General features: G+C 41.8%; 1 long non-coding RNA gene across 2 annotated transcripts in view; it reads left to right on the top strand.

Moving 5' to 3' along the window:
• Positions 1-9,434: 9,434 nt before the first annotated feature.
• Positions 9,435-22,297, top strand: part of LOC132344094 (uncharacterized) — a 54,095-nt gene continuing 41,232 nt past the window's right edge. Inside the window, exons 1-2 of one of the 2 annotated variants that reach the window (XR_009493210.1) lie at positions 9,435-9,584; positions 11,052-11,157. This is a non-coding gene — a long non-coding RNA (uncharacterized lncRNA). Of the gene's footprint in view, positions 9,635-11,051; positions 11,158-22,297 lie in introns of both variants that reach the window. The other variant, XR_009493211.1, reaches the window with a different exon arrangement.

Genomic DNA, 22,297 nt, shown 5'->3' with positions numbered 1-22,297 from the left:
GAACCTAAGGGGAAAAAAGGGTACAAAAGAACTTATTTATAAAAAGTAGAGTCAAATATATAGGAAACAAACATGATTACCAGGGGATAAGACAGGGGAGGGATAAATTGCGAGACTGGGATTGACATAGACACACCACTATACGTAAAAGAGATGACTAATGAGAACCCGCTGTGTAGCACAGGGAACTCTACTCAATACCCTCTAATGGTCTATAGGGGGAAAGAATCTTAAAAACACAGAGTGGATCTATGTATCTGTGCACCTCGATTCATTTTGCTGTCCATCTGAGACGAACACAAAATAGTAAATCAACTATACTCCAATAAAATATTTTTTAAAAGATTGACCTAAGAAGTAAAAAATAAATAAATAAAGGATGCAATTCAAGACCAGCCAAATGGCAGAGATGGGTAGGGCAAGGCGGGAGGGGGCTTCTGTGCCTTCTCCAGGCACACCACCCAAGCATATCAACATTGCATCAAATCTGAAGCTCTTTGAATCCATCAGAGGGGTTTTTTATGGAGGTTTTACAAGAGATTAAACCTTCTGACATCTTTGACTGAACTCAACTGCCCCCCCTTTCTTCTCCCTCCCTGGGGGCAGGGTGGGCTGAAAGTTCTTATGCTGCATTCACATGGCTGGTTTTTCTGGTGACCCATCCTCCTCCTAAAGCTACCTTTAGGGTCCTCCTAAAGGGACCTCCTTCCCTATGATTCACTTCATTAGCACATGAAAACTGAAAACCCCAATAAAATCCAAGAGCCTGGGGAGTTGTGTGCCTGGAACCAGGGACAAGGACCACATATACACAGATGTGGGCATACTCTCCAGGCTCCACTGACTTTGGGTTGGGTTATCTGACTTGCGTGGAACAATGAAATGTGGGCCGCTGTAACAGTGTGCCAGTTCCAAGTGAAGGATTTAAGAGGAATTCCATGGTTTCGCTCATCCTCTTGAATTTCTGCCCTCTGTCACAGAACAGCACGCCCTAGACAGTGGCTGCCCCTTAAGCCTGGTTCCCAGAAAAAGGACCAGTAAGTAGAGTGGACCTGAACCCAGAGTGTAACGTGGAGCCAAGTCACTCCAAGTCCAGTTGAGAACAATACTCAACTCCCAGAGCCATGAGTAAGAAAGACTTGTTTGTGTTATAAACTGCTGAGACCTGGAGTTTGCTTGCTGCCACAGCAAAAGTTGACAAATGTATACATCAACATGCATTACTTCATGTTTATCCTTCGCTTACTGTTGGATTTTAAACACAGTTGTACATGTTTGAAATAAATCATGTTTCATTGAATTCAGAACTGCCATCCATTTAGATTTTTCTTTGCATTTTGGGATTTAAGCTGAACTTTATAAGGTTTCATTGTCACTTGCTCCTATGGATTCAGGCTTTCTTAAATCCACAAAGACCTGGAAATTAAAGGAATAAATAAATAGGTTACCTGTGGGGCAAAATCCAATGCAAGTGTTGAAAACTCCAGTGTCTGAAAAATATATTCCTTGAGCCTCTCAGTCCGAATGCCACTGGCTTCTTCCATCCCCAGCTGATAGTACATTATGTTCAGGACTTATCAAAAATGCAGCCAGTCTGCAATTCAAACCTGCTCGCACAGAGGCAAGGTTCCCAGTGGGAGATGCCTCACAGAACTGACTTATCTCTTGACTAAGAAAGGCTAGTTAGGAATGACAGCTCTAAGAAGGAAAATGTGTTCGGGGGTGAAATGCATGCTGAACAAATACAGATGAGAAAGAGGCAAGAAGAAAAAGGAGGGGAAAAAAAAGAAAAAAAAAACCCTGAAAAAAAAAACCCCACTAAAATCTGCCCTGTAGAAACTCAACTTTGTGTGCATGTGTGCTGTAAAGCACTTCAAAGCCTAAAGAATCAAAGCAGAGAAGGTGTTAGCCTACAGTGAGAGACGAACGCATAGCCCGCACTGCCTTGGTGCTAGGCAGGCACTTCATTGGAAGGAGTGAGAATTAACTAGGGCTCCTTCTGAAAGCCTTCCTTGGTGTTGCCTGTTTGGGCTTTTGTGGGTTTGATTTCTCTGTGTTCTTGGTGTTTTTCCAGTTACCAGGCTGCTGCAAACTCAGGTCTTGAAAGCAAATCTGACTCTGTAAGTCTACAGGAAAAAGTGCAGCAATATTTACCCCTTTGATTTATACTCTGTTCACCACGGATCTGTTTTGTCCTACAACCCAAAGACTCATAACAATTAATGAACAGCCCATACTATCAAGAACACAGAATAAATTTCCCTTCTGAATCATTTTTGATTTTGGTTTCTGCAAACTCATTTGTGGATCGCTGGGTCCAGACCTTCCTATTGTGGGAGGGGCTGCTTATTTTCAAAACTAAGTGCGAAGCTATTGATAAACTCAGAAGATGTTGGTTGACAAAACAGCCCAATATCAATATACTCAGCCTTAGAGTCTTCTTTTGAAACTCATTATGTCCTTTAATGTAATGCAATATTTTAGCCTATTGTATACTTAGTTGTCTCTGTGGGCATACGGCAAATTTAAATTTTCAACCAGTTTTAACCTGAGCCGTCAAGATTAATTTTTTCCCCCAATTTTGGTTGGGTGACTGAAATAATTGCTGGAACTTAGCAGGTTAAGATGGATTGACTTTCATGATCTATTATGCATCTACTACAAGTTACAGAGTTGGGACTGGGGTGGAGAGACATCCTGTTTTCTGCCGTTTGTCTTTCTGAACTCGTTTTTAAAAATGCTTCAAGAGAGCTAAGAGTTCTTATCATTGGTATTGCATCTATGCATTAGAGAAAAGTCTTTAATTATTCGGCATAAATGAAAGGAGTTTTCCTTCTTAAAGGTCGAGACTCTATGAGTAGACAGTTCATCACCATAACCCTGGGGTCCTGCTTGTCCTTCAGTTTTAAGTTTCTTCCTTTAGAAATGGGATTTACTGGAAGCAGAGTCCAGGAGAATGTGGATCTTGCTGGAAGCACACTCCTCTTAAACACCACCTGTCCATGGAGGTAGGAGAACCAGCACCCTGTAAATCAGGCCCTTCGTTTACATGCACTCTTCTTAGAGGTTATTTCCCTTAAACTTCCTAAATCAAACTCAGGCATAGGTGTAAACCATGGGTAAGTGTTGGCCTGTCTTCAGAGGAGCAGAATATATTAACAGATTTTCATACCATCTGACATTTTCCAAACTCGAGAGACGAATGATTGTGGAAAAGCGACTCCTTTGCTACCACGCAGCCAAAAGAGAAGAGATGAAAAGAAACTGAGCAGTCCCTGGGCACTACCAAACTCTGCTTCCGGCTTTTTCCTCCCGTGGCAAGCGCAGATCATTAACATTGGTAATGTCCTCACTAAATCTGCTTGGAGAAAGTGACAAGTCTCATTTGTTACTGACAGAAAGTCAGCTGGGAGTACGTTTAAAATGCATCGCTCCTGCTCCTGGATCCTCTGAGTTGCTGTGCGTTGTCTGTCGGGTAGGCCTGGTATTTGGTTAAAGACTATCTGTGCTTTCATCCATCTCCTCGGAGGCCTCCCGGAGGGAAGACCGGCTGCTATTGCTCCCTCCTTCTTTCTTCGGTTCCAGAAACAGCCTCTGCCAGCCAGCTGGAGGTGCTGTGATTTCAAATTGGGAACCTGGGGAGGGAGTTCTTAAGCCAGTAATTGCCGTGGATAATCAATTGTGCTCAGTCGGACAAATAATCGCAGCAGATCTGGATAGATCATGTGGATGTGGCAATGATACTGGTTTTCATGAACTAGAAAATGTAGTTGGGGTCCCTTTTAATAAACTTTAGAGTAATTTTAAATTAAGTAAGGTCGAGTTTAAAAAGCACAATGCAGGGGCTTCCCGGGTGGCTCAGTAGTAAAGATTCTGCCTGCCAGTGCAGGAGATGTGGGTTTGATCCCTGGTCTGGGAAGATCCCACATGCAGCAGAGCAGCTAAGTCCGTGAGGCACAATACTGAGCCTGTGCTTTAGAGCCTGGGGGCTGCACCTACTGAGCCCACGAGTCACAACAACTGAAGACCACAAGGAGAGAAGCTACTGCTCACCGAAATCAGAGAAAAGCCTGAGCAGCAACAAAGACCCCCAAAGCCAAAAATAAACCAATAAAATTATTTTAAAAAGATCTTGAAAGAAGTGATGCAAATGGGATCTCTCAGGAATGGAGATGAGTGTGCCTCATGAAAGAAAAGCTTAATCATGACCTATGATCTAAAATTAAAGTGAATTTTATGTGGATGATGATGGCCTGATCCCAATGCCAACCAAATCCAGAGCTATGGATTTTAAGTATGACATGAAATATTTAGACTCCACATTGGGAAGGCTTCCTCTATGATGTGGATATTTAGCTTATAGAAGGAAGCTACAGTGGAAACTGGATCAGGAGTAAACTAGCTGTTTACCCCACACTACATGCCTCACTTCTAGTTAGAATGAATGGTGCTGAGTCTTTGACAGCCATTCATGGCCTTTGAGAACTGAAAGTGAGTTCTCCAAAATGTCAGAGAATCAACTATCTTCTGTGACAGATGTGGGTCACATTTAAAGCAAAATTCATGTTCTGTGATTTTATTCTTATTGTTCTTTTATTTAATGTCAGTAGTTTCTTCATTTAGTTTTAGAAGTGTGGCCTTTCAAAAGCATGTGTGCCATGGGAATGCAATACATATGGCAATAGTCATCTACCCCCTGCTAATTTACCAGGTACCGTGCTTAGTCTTGTGCATACAGATTTCATTTGATCTTCTAAACCCATGAGATATTTATATCTTTTCTTCAATTTTAGATAAGGAAAGTGAAGTTCTAGATTTGGTATTTCAATAACTTGATAATAAAACAAGTAGAAGATCATGTAGGAAAATTGTAGCCACATAAAAGTAGAGTCTGGTGAAAGATCATGTGGGACAGCCCTGATGTGGAGATGGATACATGGTATTCATTGTTCATTCTAAATATCAAGGACATCTAGAGAAATAAGGAATTGTCCCCATCACTTTTTAAAGTATCTTTGATATTAATTTCTCATTTAAATGCTTTCTTCTCTGCAACCACCCTCTATGTATTTTCAGTCTTCTAACTTTATCGAGGCTTTTAATGGCTAAGTCAAAGATCTCTCTTGGCAAATGTCACACTGCACTTGAAAATATGTGGTTTGCTTTCAAATATCTTTCAATCTTTCAGGATCCTCTATGACCCACATCCCAGAATATTGGAAATAAAAGCAAAAATAAACAAATGGGACCTAATTAAACTTAAAAGCTTCTGCACATCAAAGGAAACTATTAGCAAGGTGAAAAGACAGCCTTCAGAATGGGAGAAAATAATAGCAAATGAAGCAACCGACAAACAACTAATCTCAAAAATATACAAGCAACTCCTCCAGCTCAACTCCAGAAAAATAAATGACCCAATCAAAAAATGGGCCAAAGATCTAAATAGACATTTCTCCAAAGAAGACATACAGATGGCTAACAAACACACGAAAAGATGCTCAACATCACTCATTATCAGAGAAATGCAAATCAAAACCACTATAAGATACCATTTCACACCAGTCAGAATGGCTGCGATCCAAAAGTCTACAAGTAATAAATGCTGGAGAGGGTGTGGAGAAAAGGGAACCCTCTTACACTGTTGGTGGGAATGCAAACTAGTACAGCCACTATGGAGAACAGTGTGGAGATTCCTTAAAAAACTGGAAATAGAACTGCCTTATGATCCAGCAATCCCACTACTGGGCATACACACTGAGGAAACCAGAAGGGAAAGAGACACGTGTACCCCAATGTTCATCGCAGCACTGTTTATAATAGCCAGGACATGGAAGCAACCTGGATGTCCATCAGCAGATGAATGGATAAGAAAGCTGTGGTACATATACACAATGGAGTATTACTCAGCCATTAAAAAGAATACATTTGAATCAGTTCTAATGAGGTGGATGAAACTGGAGCCTATTATACAGAGTGAAGTAAGCCAGAAGGACAAACACCAATACAGTATACTAACGCATATATATGGAATTTAGAAAGATGGTAACGATAACCCTGTATACGAGACAGCAAAAGAGACACTGATGTATAGAACAGGCTTATGGACTCTGTGGGAGAGGGAGAGGGTGGCAAGATTTGGGAGAATGGCATTGAAACATGTGAAATGTCATGTATGAAACGAGATGCCAGTCCAGGTTCGATGCACGATGCTGGATGCTTGGGACTGGTGCACTGGGACGACCCAGAGGGATGGTATGGGGAGGGAGGAGGGAGGAGGGTTCAGGATGGATTTTCTTTAAAAAAAAAAAAAAAGTAAGACCAGAAACTAAAAAAAAAAAAAAAAAAAAGAAAATATGTGGTTTGCTTTCAAATATCTTTCAATATTGATCTCTAACATAACTCCACAGTAATAAGAGAACAGACTCTGTATGGTTTCAATACCTTTAGACCATGAAATTTCTGCACCTGGTCTTATATCTCTGGATATGTTCCAGTGTCTCCTAGTTTATAGTCTATGGGAACTGGAATAGAATTTGTATCCTACTGTTGTGTGAAAATTGTATAAATTTTAATTATGTCAAATTGGCTCATAATGCTTTTCAGGTCTACTATATTCTTCTACTTCTCTGTTCAGTTCAGTTCAGTCTCTCAGTTGTGTCTGACTCTTTGCGACCCCATGAATTGCAGCACGCCAGGCCTCCCTGTCCATCACCAACTCCCGGAGTTCACCCAAACCCATGTCCATTGAGTTGGTGATGCCATCCAGCCAGCTCATCCTCTGTCATCCCCTTTTCCTCCTGCCCCCAATCCCTCCCAGCATCAGAGTCTTTTCCAATGAGTCAACTCTTTGCATGAGGTGGCCAAAGTACTGGAGTTTCAGCTTCAGCATTAGTCCTTCCAATGAACACCCAGGACTGATCTCCTTTAGAATGTACATTCCTTCTATTAATTTCTGAGAGTTTGATGATTAAAGCCATGAAATTAAAAGACACTTACTCCTTGGAAGGAAAGTTATGACCAACCTATATAGCATATTAAAAAGCAGAGATATTACTTGGCCAACAAAGGTCCGTCAAGTCAAGGCTATGGTTTTTGCAGTAGTCGTGTATGGATGTGAGAGTTGGACTATAAAGAAAGCTGAACACCAAAGAACTGATGCTTTTGAACTGTGGTGTTGGAGAAGACTCTTCAGAGTCCCTTGGACTACAAGGAGATCCAACCAGTCTATCCTAAAGGAGATCAGTCCTGGGTGTTCATTGGAAGGACTGATGTTGAAGCTGAAGCTCCAGTCTTTGGCCACCTGATGCAAAGAGCTGACTCATTTGAAAAGATCCTGATGCTGGGAAAGATTGAGGGCAGGAGGAGAAGGGGACGAGGTGGTTGGATGGCATCACCAACTCAATGGACATGGGTTTGGGTAGACTCGGGCAGTTGGTGATAGACAGGGATGCCTGGTGTGCTGCAGTTCATGGTGTCGCTAAGAGTCAGACATGACTGAGCAACTGAACTGAACTGAACTGATATTGAAACTCTAACTAAAATTCTTAATTTATCTACTTAAAACAAACAACTATAATATATAGTAGAACTATATGTAACTTTGTTCTGTACTTTCCAAGTCTCCTGTAAATATGTTATCATTTTTCATAATCAAAAAAATAAAAATGAAAGATAAAGGAAAAAAAAAAGAAGAAATGGTCCCCATCATTGAGACTTGAGTACAATGGAACAGCTTGGGGGAGGGTCTGTCCCCAGTGGGGTAACCGTCGTGTAGCGATAGGTCAGGATTGTGGATGGGAGGACATCACGTCAATTCCAGGGGAGAAGCTACACTGATGGGAAGGAAGAGCTTAGCCCAGAGGGAAAGAAGAGAGCCTGATATTTGTGCAATGGTGAGAAGCACAGTGTGGCTGGAACACAGACGACATCAGTTTGATGAAGAGGAGTGCTGAGTAAGGCAAAACAGGGGTCTAAATGGCAAGAAGTGGGGTTGAGAAGTAAGGTTGGAGATGCTTAAGCAATCTAGTGAAGAAGGCTGAGCACCGAAGAATTGATGCTTTTGAACTGTGGTGTTGGAGAAGACTCTTGAGAGTCCGTTGGACTGCAAGGAGATCCAACCTGTCCATTCTGAAGGAGATCAGCCCTGGGATTTCTTTGGAAGGAATGATGTTAAAGCTGAAACTCCAGTACTTGGGCCACCTCATGTGAAGAGTTGACTCATTGGAAAAGACTCTGATGCTGGGAGGGATTGGGGGCAGGAAGAGAAGGGGACGACGGAGGATGAGATGGCTGGATGGCATCACTGACTCGATGGACGTGAGTCTGAGTGAACTCCAGGAGTTGGTGATGGACAAGGAGGCCTGGAGTGCTGCGATTCATGGGGTCGAAAAGAGTCGGACACGACTGAGCGACTGAACTGAACTGAAGCAGTCTAGTATGTAGCTACATTGCTCCCAATCCCCCTAGAAGAGCATGCCTTTGTTTATTCTTTTTTTAACATTATTTTTTACTGGGGTATAGTTGCTTTACAATGCTATGTTAGTTTCTGCTGTACAACAGAGTGAATCAGCTATATATATACACATACATCTCCTCCCTCTTAGCCTTCCCTCCCACCCTCAATCTCACCCCTCCTGGTCATCATGGAGCACTGAGCTGAGCTCCCTGTGCTATACAGAAGCTTTCCACTAGCTATCTGTTTTACATATGGCACTATATGTGTGTGTGCGTGTGTGTGTATTCGTCTTTAACAATGCAATTTTCCCTTTCACCTCCGAGGTTGTCCAACCAGAGTCTGCCTTTCATTCTGAGTGGGTCCACAAACCTTTGCTTCTGTTGAGGACAGAAGCTCACTGATGGTGTAAGACCGAAGGATGGGTTGACCTACTTCCCACACTGGAGAAATCACTTCTGGGCTTCAGGACACTGGTTAGTGTTCCCTCTTACAGCTTTATCTTCTCAGTTCTCGCTTGATGTCTAGGAGCATATATATATTGCCACTAGGGCCACCAGTAGTCTACACTGTGTCTGTGTACTTTGGAAAAAACTGAACTTCCTCCCTCCCACACCTGCCCTGCTTCTCTCCTGTTACCAGTGACAGCCCCACTGATACCTGGTTTAGGATTCAAAGATGCTATCGTACCAGGAATCCCCCTTCATCCAGGTAGATGCCATCACTTGCAGGGCACAAGGCTACCATATTGGATTACAACTCTCTTTGCTCGGCATGACATAGTCCCCCCAGATTTCAAGATGAGGCTGTAATTGCATTTTTGTAGTCCTGAGCTCCAATTTCCATATAAACAGCATAATTTGATAAGTCACACTATTACAGGATATAGCTAGCTCTGCCACTGCAAGTTCTAGAACAGACTTTAAATCATCATCAATGCTTAGTAACCATAGCAGGGAAGGTTTTGTGATGGTATAGATGGTCTCTCAGATCCTCCTGACCTAGAAATTCTGCCTGTGCTTATAACTGTTAACAGATGAGCAACCTGTTCCCATTGATTGAAGGTCTGTGAGTATGTGAAGCTGGGTGTGAACAGTGCTTGGAGCAGATGGGAAGAACAGATTTCTTAATGGTAATTGGCCCCTTGGATATCAGGGCTTACTTTCCACCTCATTTTTGGAGGTCAGTACATCAGTATAAAAGGAGAGAGATTTTTCATATCTGAATTATTTTGTAGCCTCATACTGTCAGCTTTCAGTTGACTATCTTCATCCCCTACTTCGTCTCCTAATATCAAACATACAGAGGCAGAGAATTCAGAGACCCGGATTAAAGTCCCAGATATGCCATTCACTTACTGTGCAATCTCCTGGAGGAGGGCATGGCGACCCACTCCAGTATTCTTGTCTAGAGAATCCCATGGACAGAAGAGCCTTGTGGACTATGGTCCATAGGGTCGCAAAGAGTCAGACATGACTGAAGTGACTTAGCACACACACACACACACACACACACACACACACACGCAAGTCAGATACACTGCTTTTTTGGATCTCAAAAAATACATATGCAAAATAAACATAATTGGGAAAAATGCCCCCAGTGCCCTGTTCCTATTTCCTACCACATTGTGAGGACAGGCGTCAGCACACCCAACCCCCCACCACTTGCCAAACGCATCATCCTATAGCAGACTGGACCCCGCAGCCACGCATACATCTGCCTTCTTCCTCCTTTTCTGCTAGGAAAGTTAGCAAGCTGGTGCTCTGGCCACTCAGCCCTTTTTCCAGCAAGTGACACGTCCAGCGGCAAAAAGGAAGCTCTGCCTTAAACAGTTAATTAAATTGTTCATGCTTTGCTCTGATTTAAAACTAAAACTAAGAATCAGTTATAGACCTCGGGAGGTTCTAATGGAGACTCGTTCAAATCATGAGCTCCTACATCTGTTACAAGTTCGCTTTCACACATTGCAAGCTCTTCAGACAGCAAGATGCTCCCCATCCTGTGGGCTTTACTCTGCAGAATGCCCATCACTCAGGTTGCTACATACCCAACACTGGCTCTATCACCTAGGCATCCTTTTTGGCATATTTTTCACACTCAGTATTCTGCTACAGATTGTCCCCCTCACTTCAGTTAAGTCAATTGATGCTTATTTTAGAGAATAAGTATAAATGTAGGTACACAATGTGGAGAGTGTATTTACATACATGGGACACGTTTCTGTGACTGCACATATTAATGACAACATTATTCAAGTGGTTCTTGTAGAGATGGGGACACACACAGTATACAAGTCATTTAAAGTTCATTTGGGTGGAAAATATTTAGATAAACTTAAAGTGGAATCTTGGTAAATGCAACACTGATTCTTAAATTATTCTAGTATTTACTTTCCAATTTTTGTAGCTCAAACACAAAAATCGAGCTATAAATTGCTAAGTAAGAGAAGTTAAACTAAAGTCACCTTCAGTTTGCATGGACCAGAATCAGCATTAGGCTCTCATTACACTGGGCTTTTGTAAGTGATGTAATAAGGATGAGAGTGGGGCGAGAGGTCACAAGTAGGAGCCAGTACGAGCTTCCTCTTCTCCACTAGGGAGCCTGGGATGCTCCAACATCCATGGACAAAGAAGTCGGCAGGCTAAAGTCCATGGAGTCACAAAAGAGTAGGACGCGACTTAGCAACTAAACAACAACAAAATGTACGTACATCAATCCCAACCTTGCAGTTCTTCCTACCCTCCCTCGCCCCATGTCCACACATCTGTTCTTTACATCTGTGTCTCTATTCCTTTCCTGAAAACAGGTTCATTTGTACCGCTTTTCTAGATTCCACATATGTGTGTTGATACACAACATTTGTTTTCCTCTATCTGATTTGCTCCACTCTGTATGACGGACTCTAGGTCCATCCACATCTCTACAAATGACCCAGCTTCATCCCTCCTTGTGGATGAGTAATATTCTATTGTATATATGGACCACATCTTCTTTATCCATCCATCTGTCGATGGACACTCAGGTTGCTTCCATGTCTTCTTAAAAGGAAGAAGCAATCAGTTCTGATTGTACTTTAAATAGAAAACAAGCTGGGCTAAGACAGTTAGAAAGAACGGCACTGCACATCTTGTGTGGTGCCTATTCTTTCCAGGTATGTGATTAAAAATTACAAAACAACAATACCAAGATTTAAAATAAAACTAAGTTTAATTTTTAAAAAAATCTCATTTTTCCCCTCCAAAGAGTTCTCATTTAATGCTTTGATTAGGAAATAACCTTGTTAAATCTAAGATTTTTCAAGCATCTTTCTGGTGATCCTGCTTTGCAGAGGGCCCTACACGTGTTTCCTCTGCCGGGTGGGAAGCTATGACTGAACACAGCAGGACACCTGCCAAGAGTGGTAGCATCCCTCTTGTAGTCTTTATTATTTTTTGGTGACCAATTTAAAGTATTTTTTATTGAATTTGTTGCAATATTGCTTCTCTTTTATGTCTTGGTTCTTGGCCATAAGGCATGTGGGATCTTAACTCCCCAACTAGGGATCAAACTCACCCCCCCGCACTGGAATGTGAAGTCTTAACCACTGAACCTCCAGAAAAGTCTCCTCTCTTGTACTCATGGAGGGGAGAAAAGAATGGAGGCTCAGATTCAACAGTCACTGCGGGGCAAGAGCATGGATTTGGACACACAGAGAGGAAAAGGTTAATCAGGGACTGGGTGTTGGTCTCCCTGTACCTCTGAGTAAGAAAACCAGGGAGAGCTTCTCCAGGGTTCTGTGGCTACTCTATCACTGAGCAGTGTGCCTCAACAGGTAACTGGTGAGCTCTGCAGTGTTTCCTTCTGCAAAGATGTTGGCAATGAAAGAACAGATGTATGTCTGCTCAGCTATTAAGTGTGAAGAATCAGCAAGTCTGAAATGAACACAAATGATAATATACATCGAGTCCTTCATGGAAACAAATATCAAAATCAAATCTGGCCGCCTGGTCTTTTGCTTCCCTTGGTGTTCCTGACTGCGGCAGCAGGCTTGGCTGGAAAAGACCTCCCAGCACCTGGTTCAGGGTAGAGTCAGCATACATTTCTTTTTTTTTTTTTTTTTACTCAGGGCAGCGGGGCCTGCAGGCAACATGGCTCCTGGCCTCGTTCTGCCCCTGCAGGTGGGCGCGTCCACGCGGCGGCTCTCCGCGAGGGCTGCTCCAGGTGTCTGCATACATTTCTAATTTCTTTCTTTAGTCTCAAGACCAAAAGTTACAATGGTTCATTTCTGCTGGGATTCCAGGGGGTGAGAGGCCCTGGAGATGAATGGGGATAAGACTGCCCATGAGGCATGAAAAGGACGTGAAGAACAGAGAGCAGAGTAAAAATACAAATGATAAAATATGAACTATGAAAATACAGAAAAACAGTAGCAGAATCATAAAAGAGAAAGAAAAAGAAGAGAACCAGTTATTGGCTGAATTGCTTCCCCTAAAATTCATATGTGGAAATCTTAATCCCTTGTACATCAGAATGTAACTGTATTTGGAGACAGGGTACTTAAAGTGATGATTAAGGTAAAATGAGGTCGTACAGATGGGCCCTAATCCAATATACCTTAAATTTTTATAAGAATGTTAGATTAAGACACAGACTTGCAAAATGGGAAGACCTTTTGAAGATACAGGGAGAAGGCAGCAATCTACAGCCAAGAAGCCTCAGAAGCAACCATTTTTGCTGACACCTTAGTCTCAAATTTCTAGCCTCCAGGATTGAGAGAAAAAAAATTTCTGTTGTTGAAGCCACCCAGATTGTCAGACGCAGAAAATAAAATCCTCCAAGGATGAATAGAAAGAATAGAGAAAAGTTGCAGATAGCTAGAAATCCTCAAGAAAATAAGATAAACAAATAATAGGATGCTCGTAATAAGGATGGGAAGAGAGTGGAGAGGTCAAGTGAAAGGGTATGGAGGCATTTTTTGCTGAATTTCTAGGGAAAGGAGGGAAGGAAACCTGGAAGACTAGCAGGCACAGAATAAATGAATGCAGCCAGAGAAGGCACACAGCGGGCTTCATGAGTGCATGATTGCAATAACATTGGAGCGTTTAGCTGAACTTCCTCACTTTGTGAAACACCAACTCCAGGAAAGCCTTGGAGTTAGTTCTTGCCAGGGAACTTAGATAGCTTGAGGAAATAATAGACTCATGAGATAATCTTGATTATATATTGTTGCTGTTGTGTAGTTGCTAAGTTGTGTCCAACTCTTTGTGACCCCATGGACTGAAGCTTGCCAGGCTCCTCTGTTCATGGAATTCTCCAGGCAGAGTTGGTAATCATTCTCAGCTCCAGGGGATCTTCCTGACCCAAGGATCAAATCTGGGTCTGCTACATTGCAGGCAGATTCTTTACTGTCTGAGCTGCCTGGGAAGTCCTCATATAAGAAGGATTTCAAATAACAAAGGGGAACTATCACCACTCTTTATTTCTGAAAGAACTGATTGATACAAAAATTGAGCAGGTAATTAAGACTTCTGTTAATGACATCATTAATTGGGCTCATTTTCTGGTCTATTTTCTGGTCCTTCAAAAGTGTTTCTAGTGGTTTGCCCAATAATATGTCACAGAAACTATGGAATAATGCCTGATATGGAAAGGCTTATAAGTCAAGTGCTGAGAAGGGAAAAAAATGTGTTACAGATTTTTTGCAGATGTTCTCAGATCAAATTATGGTGTTGAAAAATTGTATAGTATGTTCAATAGAGCATCCAAGATGAAAAGACAGTTCAGTGGCTTTGTAATCTGGATAAAAAAAGAATCGTGGAGCTGTGCTTATGTAGGGTGTAATTCACAAGTTCGGAACTGTCAATGGTGGAGGTAATGGTGAGGAAGCATTTGACTTATTGAATAACTTTCACATAAATTTACATATAAAAACCTGGGTAATAGATGTGCCAGATTTCTTATTTTCTATATCTAGTGAGTGAACACTTAGGTTTTATATTTTATCTATATCAACCAGTACATGTTCTATACACATGAAATGCTGAGAACATGGGGGTAGACAGAAGAAATTATCCTAAGAATCACAGAATACCAGAGTGTGGAACAAAATCAGGTGTCATGTAGTTTAGGCATTTTCCTTTGCATTCCCATGAAACCGAAGTTCTGAGATATTAGTGGTTTGAACCAAGTCAGTGCTGGAGACAACGGTGGATCAAAACTAGGAGACAAATTGTGCAACTCCCAGATTTCTGGACATTTGAGATCTTTGCAAAAAGAAGCTAAATGTTCTAATCAGCATTTTTCTAACTGTTTTGAAAAGAAAGTAATCTCTTTTTAGACTGTTTCCCTGATAAGAAAGTATGTTTAGATATAAATCTGGGACATTAAAGATATACCAAAAGTGTTACAAGTCTTTATTTGGGGCTATCATTCCCTCACTTGTTCAGCAAATCCTTACTGAGCATCTATTATGGATCTTGGAGAAGGAAAAGGCAACCCACTCCAATATTCCTAACTGGAGAATCCCATGGACAGAGGAGCCTGGCAGGCTACAGTTCACGGGGTCACAAAGATTCGGACACGACTGAATGACTAACACACACACATACTATGGATGAAGCACTGTCCTACAAACTATAGGGTCAGCAGTGAGCAAACGTCTGCCCTTAGGGAATTCATATGTTCATTGGGGAGACAAGAAAAACAAGACAATATACAGAACGTCAGATGTTAACAGCACTGTTGTTGACAAGAATGAATTGGGAAGAGACAGAGAGTTCAGGGGTGGGTTAAAAAGATCCAATCAGAGCAAGCCTCACAGAGAAAGTAATGGTGTGCAAAGGTTTGAAAGAGAAGAGGAAGTATGAGCCTTTCTACTAAAGGGAGCAGTTCTGTGGAGCCATGGAGTTAGGTCTTCCCAGATTTTAATCATTTCGGAAGATCAAGACAGGTGGCCAGTATTTATTACATTAAGGAGGAAATAAGGGTAAATGCCACTTGTCCTTTTCACTGTGTAAGGTGAAAATACTCTCGGGGCCAAATGGTCTTTCAGATTCTCCCGACATATACAGTCTGGCTTGGCAAAGTGGATACATTTCATGAACTGGCTGGTTGAAGATGGTGAAAGGGCGCCGTTGCTGAATTCAGTCAATGACTAGTTTTCTTTCATGTCAGTTTTTAATCTTTGGATGCAGTATGATTGTTTGGGTTAAGAAATATAAATTGGGATACTGCTTTCTGACAAAAGTATGATGGATTTATTCACTGTGCCACAGCCAGAAGTATAACCCTTCTGCAGAAATGAACAGTTGAGCACTTCTAGGTCACAGGATGCTGAATTCCACCCTCTGAAGATGATACTTCAGACCTCTTTAGTATAAATGCAAATCTTACCAAAGAGTGGCATGTCAGCAGGGTTTGAAATGATTCTTTTCTTTAGAAAGCAAACCTAAGAATTGATCTTTCCTAAACATTCAATTTTTCTGCTGTTAACCTTTACAATGACTTGATATGTGAAAAAAAAAAATTGAGAACCCACTGCAGATACATATGAAAAGAAAACAAAAAGAGTCTCTTCTTGACACCCTGGTGGTCCAGTGGTTAAGACTCTGTGTTCTCAAAGCAGGGGGCCTGGATTTGATCCCTCTTCAGAGAACTGGATCCCACATGCCACAACTTAGACTTTGCATGCTAGAATTAAGATAGCACATGCTTCAGCTAAGACCCCGTGCAGCCAAATAAAGACTTTTAAAAAAAGTCTCTTCTGTGTGTGTATACACACACACACACACACACACACACACACACATATATATATAGACACTCCTTGGTTTCTGTATGTTACAATGAACTAAAGTATGATTCAGTTTACATATATCCAGTTTCCCCATCACTTATTAAATGCTCAGCTGTTGAAGATACTGAAGCTGTCTTCACCACTGAAATGTACACACAAACCTATTAAAATTTTCAGGGACCCTTCGCGGGCTCTATTCAGAATGGGGACAGGTTAGGCATAAGTTCTGAAGTCAAAACAGGGAGTGGAGCCGGGCGACGAGCAGATGGAAATGCTTTTGAGCGCCTGAAGCATGAGACCACTCTTGTTTTTGGAGATACCTGAAAGTAAGACCCAGTGACAGTCAGAAATGGTTTTCTTGCAGATAACGATGCAGCGACCCAGCTTTGTAAGCATTTTCTAACTTCAGTTTCAAGTCCAGAGGCGTCTTGTGTAGAGACAGTACAGGGTGGCGTGCTCTGACATCAGACAAAGGGATTCGAATCTTAACTCTCCTTACTTCTGGGACTTTGACCTCTCTATCTGTTTGTTCTCCTCTGTTTCCCTTTGGGATTATTGTAAATTTAAGTGACATAACAGATAAAATTTCTTTGAACAGTATTTGGTACAGTGGAAAGGCTCAGGCATATTAGGTATCATTACTACGCCTCAGTGCCCATCTGGAATGAAAAAGTGGAAATTGGAAATACAGGACCAGACTCTAAATTGTTGCTTAACACTAATCCTGGTGTGATACATAAAGCACAAAATTTACAGTGAGACCTGGATTCTAAGGAACTCCAGTGCTCAGTAGATTGTGTGACACCTTTTAGTACACCATTTGAAGTAAAGGCACCCATACCTTTCTTACAGAGGCATGACAATGTGACAAGGATTAAATGCCAATACTCAGTGGGGAATGGCATTCCTCGTATGTACCTTATGGATGCTTAACGTCATAGCAGATTTTTATTGGATATAGTTATGATATCAAGAGTCAATTCATATCCTTATTTCATATCAAGATCTGTAAAATATTCGTAAGGCATAAAAAATACATGGGATTTGTTAGCAGCAAAGACCCTGGAAATAATCTAGTTCAATCATGGGGTCGCAAAGAGTCGGACACGACTGAGCGACTGATCTGATCTGATCTGAATCTTTTTATTTTACAAGCAAATGAACTGAAACTAAGAAAAGGCAGGCGTGCTGTTTTTGAAGCTATGGTTAGTTCATAGAAGATCTAAGACCACGTGTCTGTGACTACATATCAGAGCTATTACAGGTTTATCTCAGCTAAATTCCTAGCAAGGCTTTCTCTCACATTGAAGCTTTATTGCAATTGCCTACCATTGAATCTGGGCTTCCCTGGTGGCTCAAATGGTAACAAATCTGCCTACAATGCAGGGAATCCAGGTTTGATCCCTGGGTTGCGAAATTCCCCTAGAGAAAGGAATAGCAATCAGCTCCAGTATTCCTGCCTGGAGAATCCCATGAACAGAGGAGCCTGGCGGGCTGCAATTTTGGGGTTGCAAAGAGTCGGACATGACTGAGTGACTAAGCACACACATCACTGAATCTAGATAGTGAAGATCTTGTACTTTAAATTGCAAACATTTTCACAAAACTTCATTTCTTCACCTCCAGTGGCTATAGACTTATAGATTTAAGAATATTAGATTTGCTTTGGGACAGATATTTTTTTGTTTTCAGGCAAACACTTTAGTGATACATCTCCAGGTGTCCCTTGCTGGGTTAGGGTGAGGATAGAGTAAAGCAGGGGCTTCCTGGGTGGTGCTAGTGGTAAAGAACCTGCCTACCAATGCAGGAGATGTAAGAGTCATAAGTCCAATCTCTGGGTCGGGAAGATCTCCTGGAAGAGGGCATGGCAACCCACTCCAGTACTCTTACCTGGAAATCCCATGGACAGAGAAGCTTGGCAGGCTACAGTCCATGGGGTCACAAACAGTCAGACACAACTGAAGTGACTTAGTATGCATGCATGGAGTAAAGGAGACATTCAAAAGGACGTGACCGATAGAACATTTGGAAAATGAATACTGACTAGTGTCCATTTTCCCTGTGGCAGGGGAATTGAGGATCAATGTCTCACTTATTATATGGCAAATATAATGAGCTTTTAAACTTATCTTAGAGTTAAGTATCAGTTCAGTTCAGTCGCTTAGTCGTATCCGACTCTTTGCGACCCCATGAATTGCAGCATGCCAGGCCTCCCTGTTCATCACCAACTCCCAGAGTTCACTCAAACTCATGTCCATCGAGTTGGTGATGCCATCCAGCCATCTCATCCTCCGTTGTCCCCTTCTCCTCCTGCCCCCAATCCCTCCCAGCATCAGGGTCTTTATAATGAGTCAACTCTTCGCATGAGGTGGCCAAAGTATTGGAGTTTCAGCTTCAGCATCAGTCCTTCCAATGAACACCCAGGACTGATCTCCTTTAGGATGGACTGGTTGGATCTCCTTGCAGTCCAAGGGACTCTCAGGAGTCTTCTCCAACACCACAGTTCAAAAGCATCAATTCTTCAGTGCTCAGCTTTCTTCACAGTCCAACTCTCACATCCATACATGACCACTGGAAAAACCATAGCCTTGACTAGACTAACCTTTGTTGGCAAAGTAATGTCTCTGCTTTTCAATATGCTATCTAGGTTGGTCATAACTTTTCTTCCAAGGAGTAAGCGTTTTTTAATTTCATGGCTGCAATCACCATCTGCAGTGATTTTGGAGCCCCCAAACACAAAGTCTGACACTGTTTCCACTGTTTCCCCATCTATTTCCCATGAAGTGATGGGACCAGATGCCATGATGTTCATTTTCTGAATGTTGAGCTTTAAGCCAACTTTTTCACTCTCCTCTTTCACTTTCATCATGAGGCTTTTTAGTTCCTCTTCACTTTCTGCCATAAGGGTGGTGTCATCTGCGTATCTGACATTATTGATATTTCTCCCGGCAACCTTGATTCCAGCTTGTGCTTCTTCCAGCCCAGCATTTCTCATGATGTACTCTTCATAGAAGTTAAATAATGACAATATACTGCCTTGCCGTACTACTTTTCCTATTTGGAACCAGTCTGTTGTTCCATGTCCAGTTCTAACTGCTGCTTCCTGACCTGCATATAGGTTTCTCAAGAGGCAGGTCAGGTGGTCTGGTATTCCCATCTCTTGAAGAATTTACCACAGTTTCTTGTGATCCATACAGTCAAAGGTTTTGGCATAGTCAATTAAGCAGAAATGGATGTTTTTCTGGAACTCTCTTGCTTTTTTGATTGTCCAGCAGATGTTGGCAATTTGATCTCTGGTTCCTCTGCCTTTTCTAAAGCCAGCTTGAACATCTGGAAGTTCACGGTTCACGTACTGCTGAAGCCTGCCTTGGAGAATTTTGAGCATTACTTTACTAGCGTGTGAGATGAGTGCAATTGTGTGGTAGTTTGAGCATTCTTTGGCATTACCTTTCTTTGGGATTGGAATGAAAACTGACCTTTTCCAATTTTCAGTTAAGTATAATCATCCCTCTATTTCCAAAGCCAAGAAGACAGAATGGGCTATAAATTGCAGCCTGGGATATTTGCATTAAGTACATGGATCCTGGCACTGAAATAGTCATGAGATGTAATAACATATCCAGTTCACCCACTGGCTATATAGTTTCTACAACATCTGCTTGGTTATTTAAATAATGTCTGCATCTGAGACCAGTAACTTCTCAGTTCAGTAAACTCAGTGAAAGAAAAAAAGAGACAAGATTGTTTGCTTGACAATTCCCACCACCCCTCCTCCCCAGAGACCTTGTTTAAAATTTCTCATGCAGTAGACATTGGTATATTTTCATCAAAATAATTGTTGAATGTCAATCAAAATTCCTGGTGTGAATGCCAGTTGACACTCTATGATTTGGCAATCTATATATCTTGAAGGTTCTTTCAGTTCAGTTCAGTTCAGTCACTCAGTCGTGTCAGACTCGTTGCGACCCCATGAATTGCAGCACACCAGGCCTCCCTGTCCATCACCAACTCCCAGAGTTCACTGAGACTCACGTCCATCAAGTCAGTGATGCCATCCAGCCATCTCATCCTCTGTCGTCCCCTTCTCCTCCTGCCCCCAATCCCTCCCAGCATCAGAGTCTTTTCCAATGAGTCAACTCTTCGCATGAGGTGGCCAAAGTGCTGGAGTTTCAGCTTTAGCATCATTCCTTCCAAAGAAATCCAGGGCTGATCTCCTTCAGAATGGACTGGTTGGATTTCCTTGCAGTCCAAGGGACTCTCAAGAGTCTTCTCCAACACCACAGTTCAAAAGCATCAATTCTTCGGCGCTCAGCCTTCCTCACAGTCCAACTCTCACATCCATATATGACCGCTGGAAAAACCATAGCCTTGACTAGACGGACCTTTGTTGGCAAAGTAATGTCTCTGCTTTTGAATATGCTATCTAGGTTGGTCATAACTTTTCTTCCAAGGAGTAAGCGTCTTTTAATTTCATGGCTGCAATCACCATCTGCAGTGATTTTGGAGCCCAAAAAAATAAAGTCTGACACTGTTTCCACTGTTTCCCCACCTATTTCCCATGAAGTGATTTAGTGAACCTAAAGAAACTGCAAGATTTATTTTCCATATATATATATATATATATATATATTTGTGTATTTGAACCAGTGGACATTATACAGCATGGTCAATATTCAAATCACTAGTATATTTTTCCTATATTCTCAGTTTAACAATATAGAGATAAGCCGAGCATACCACAGTCATGTTATTGAAAAAAACTGTCTGATACATTCACTTAACAAAAATTTATTGAATGCTTACTGTGTGTCAAGCACTGTGTAATGTCCTGTATTAAGTGACAGGTATATTTACAAAAGTAGTTTTTATCAAAAGAGGGAGAAATGAAAGAATTACTCAGCCATTCCATTTGTATGAAATATGTAAACAAACATTTTCTGTGTGTTGGTTTTCCTCTGTCCTGCTTCAAGATAGGAAAAGAAATTGGAGAAAGCTCTTAAGTTACTTCCAGGGTTCATGTCCTCGGTTCATTTTGATTCTGCAATAACCTCAGATATGCAGATGACACCACCCTTATGGCAGAAAGTGAAGAGGATCTCAAAAGCCTCTTGATGAAAGTGAAAGTGGAGAGTGAAAAGTTGGCTTAAAGCTCAACATTCAGAAAACGAAGATCATGGCATCCGGTCCCATCACTTCATGGGAAATAGATGGGGAAACAGTGGAAACAGTGTCAGACTTTATTTTTCTGGGCTCCAAAATCACTGCAGATGGTGACTGCAGCCATGAAATTAAAAGACGCTTACTCCTTGGAAGGAAAGTTATGACCTACCTAGATAGCATATTGAAAAGCAGAGACATTACTTTGCCAACAAAGGTTCGTCTAGTCAAGGCTATGGTTTTTCCTGTGGTCATGTATGGATGTGAGAGTTGGACTGTGAAGAAGGCTGAGCGCCGAAGAATTGATGTTTTTGAACTGTGGTGTTGGAGAAGACTCTTGAGAGTCCCTTGGACTGCAAGGAGATCCAACCAGTCCATTCTGAAGGAGATCAGCCCTGGGATTTCTTTGGAAGGAATGATGCTAAAGCTGAAACTCCAGTACTTTGGCCACCTCATGCGAAGAGTTGACTCATTGGAAAAGACTCTGATGCTGGGAGGGATTGGGGGCAGGAGGAGAAGGGGACGACAGAGGATGAGATGGCTGGATGGCATCACTGACTTGATGGACATGAGTCTCAATGAAGTCCGGGAGTTGGTGATGGACAGGGAGGCCTGGCCTGCAGCAATTCATGGGGTCGTAAAGAGTCGCACACGACTGAGCGACTGATCTGATCTCTGATCTGATCTGATTACCTGACATAAGGTGAATTAAGCTTCTTTTCAGACAAGTACATAGGCTAGATACCAGGAATAAACTTCTCATCAGAAAAATTTATCAGGACATAGAATCATTGTTTGTGGAAAACATTTGAAGTCCCATATCTGGAGTCCTTTAAAAAGAAAAATGGACAAGATGATGTTGCCTTATTGCAAATAACTTAGGCTTTGACTTTGTCTGGTTCTTTGTTCTT

This window comes from Bos taurus, chromosome 27 (genome assembly GCF_002263795.3).
Source record: "Bos taurus isolate L1 Dominette 01449 registration number 42190680 breed Hereford chromosome 27, ARS-UCD2.0, whole genome shotgun sequence".
NCBI classification, from domain to species: domain Eukaryota; kingdom Metazoa; phylum Chordata; class Mammalia; order Artiodactyla; family Bovidae; genus Bos; species Bos taurus.
This window is presented reverse-complemented; position numbering and strand designations above follow the sequence as displayed.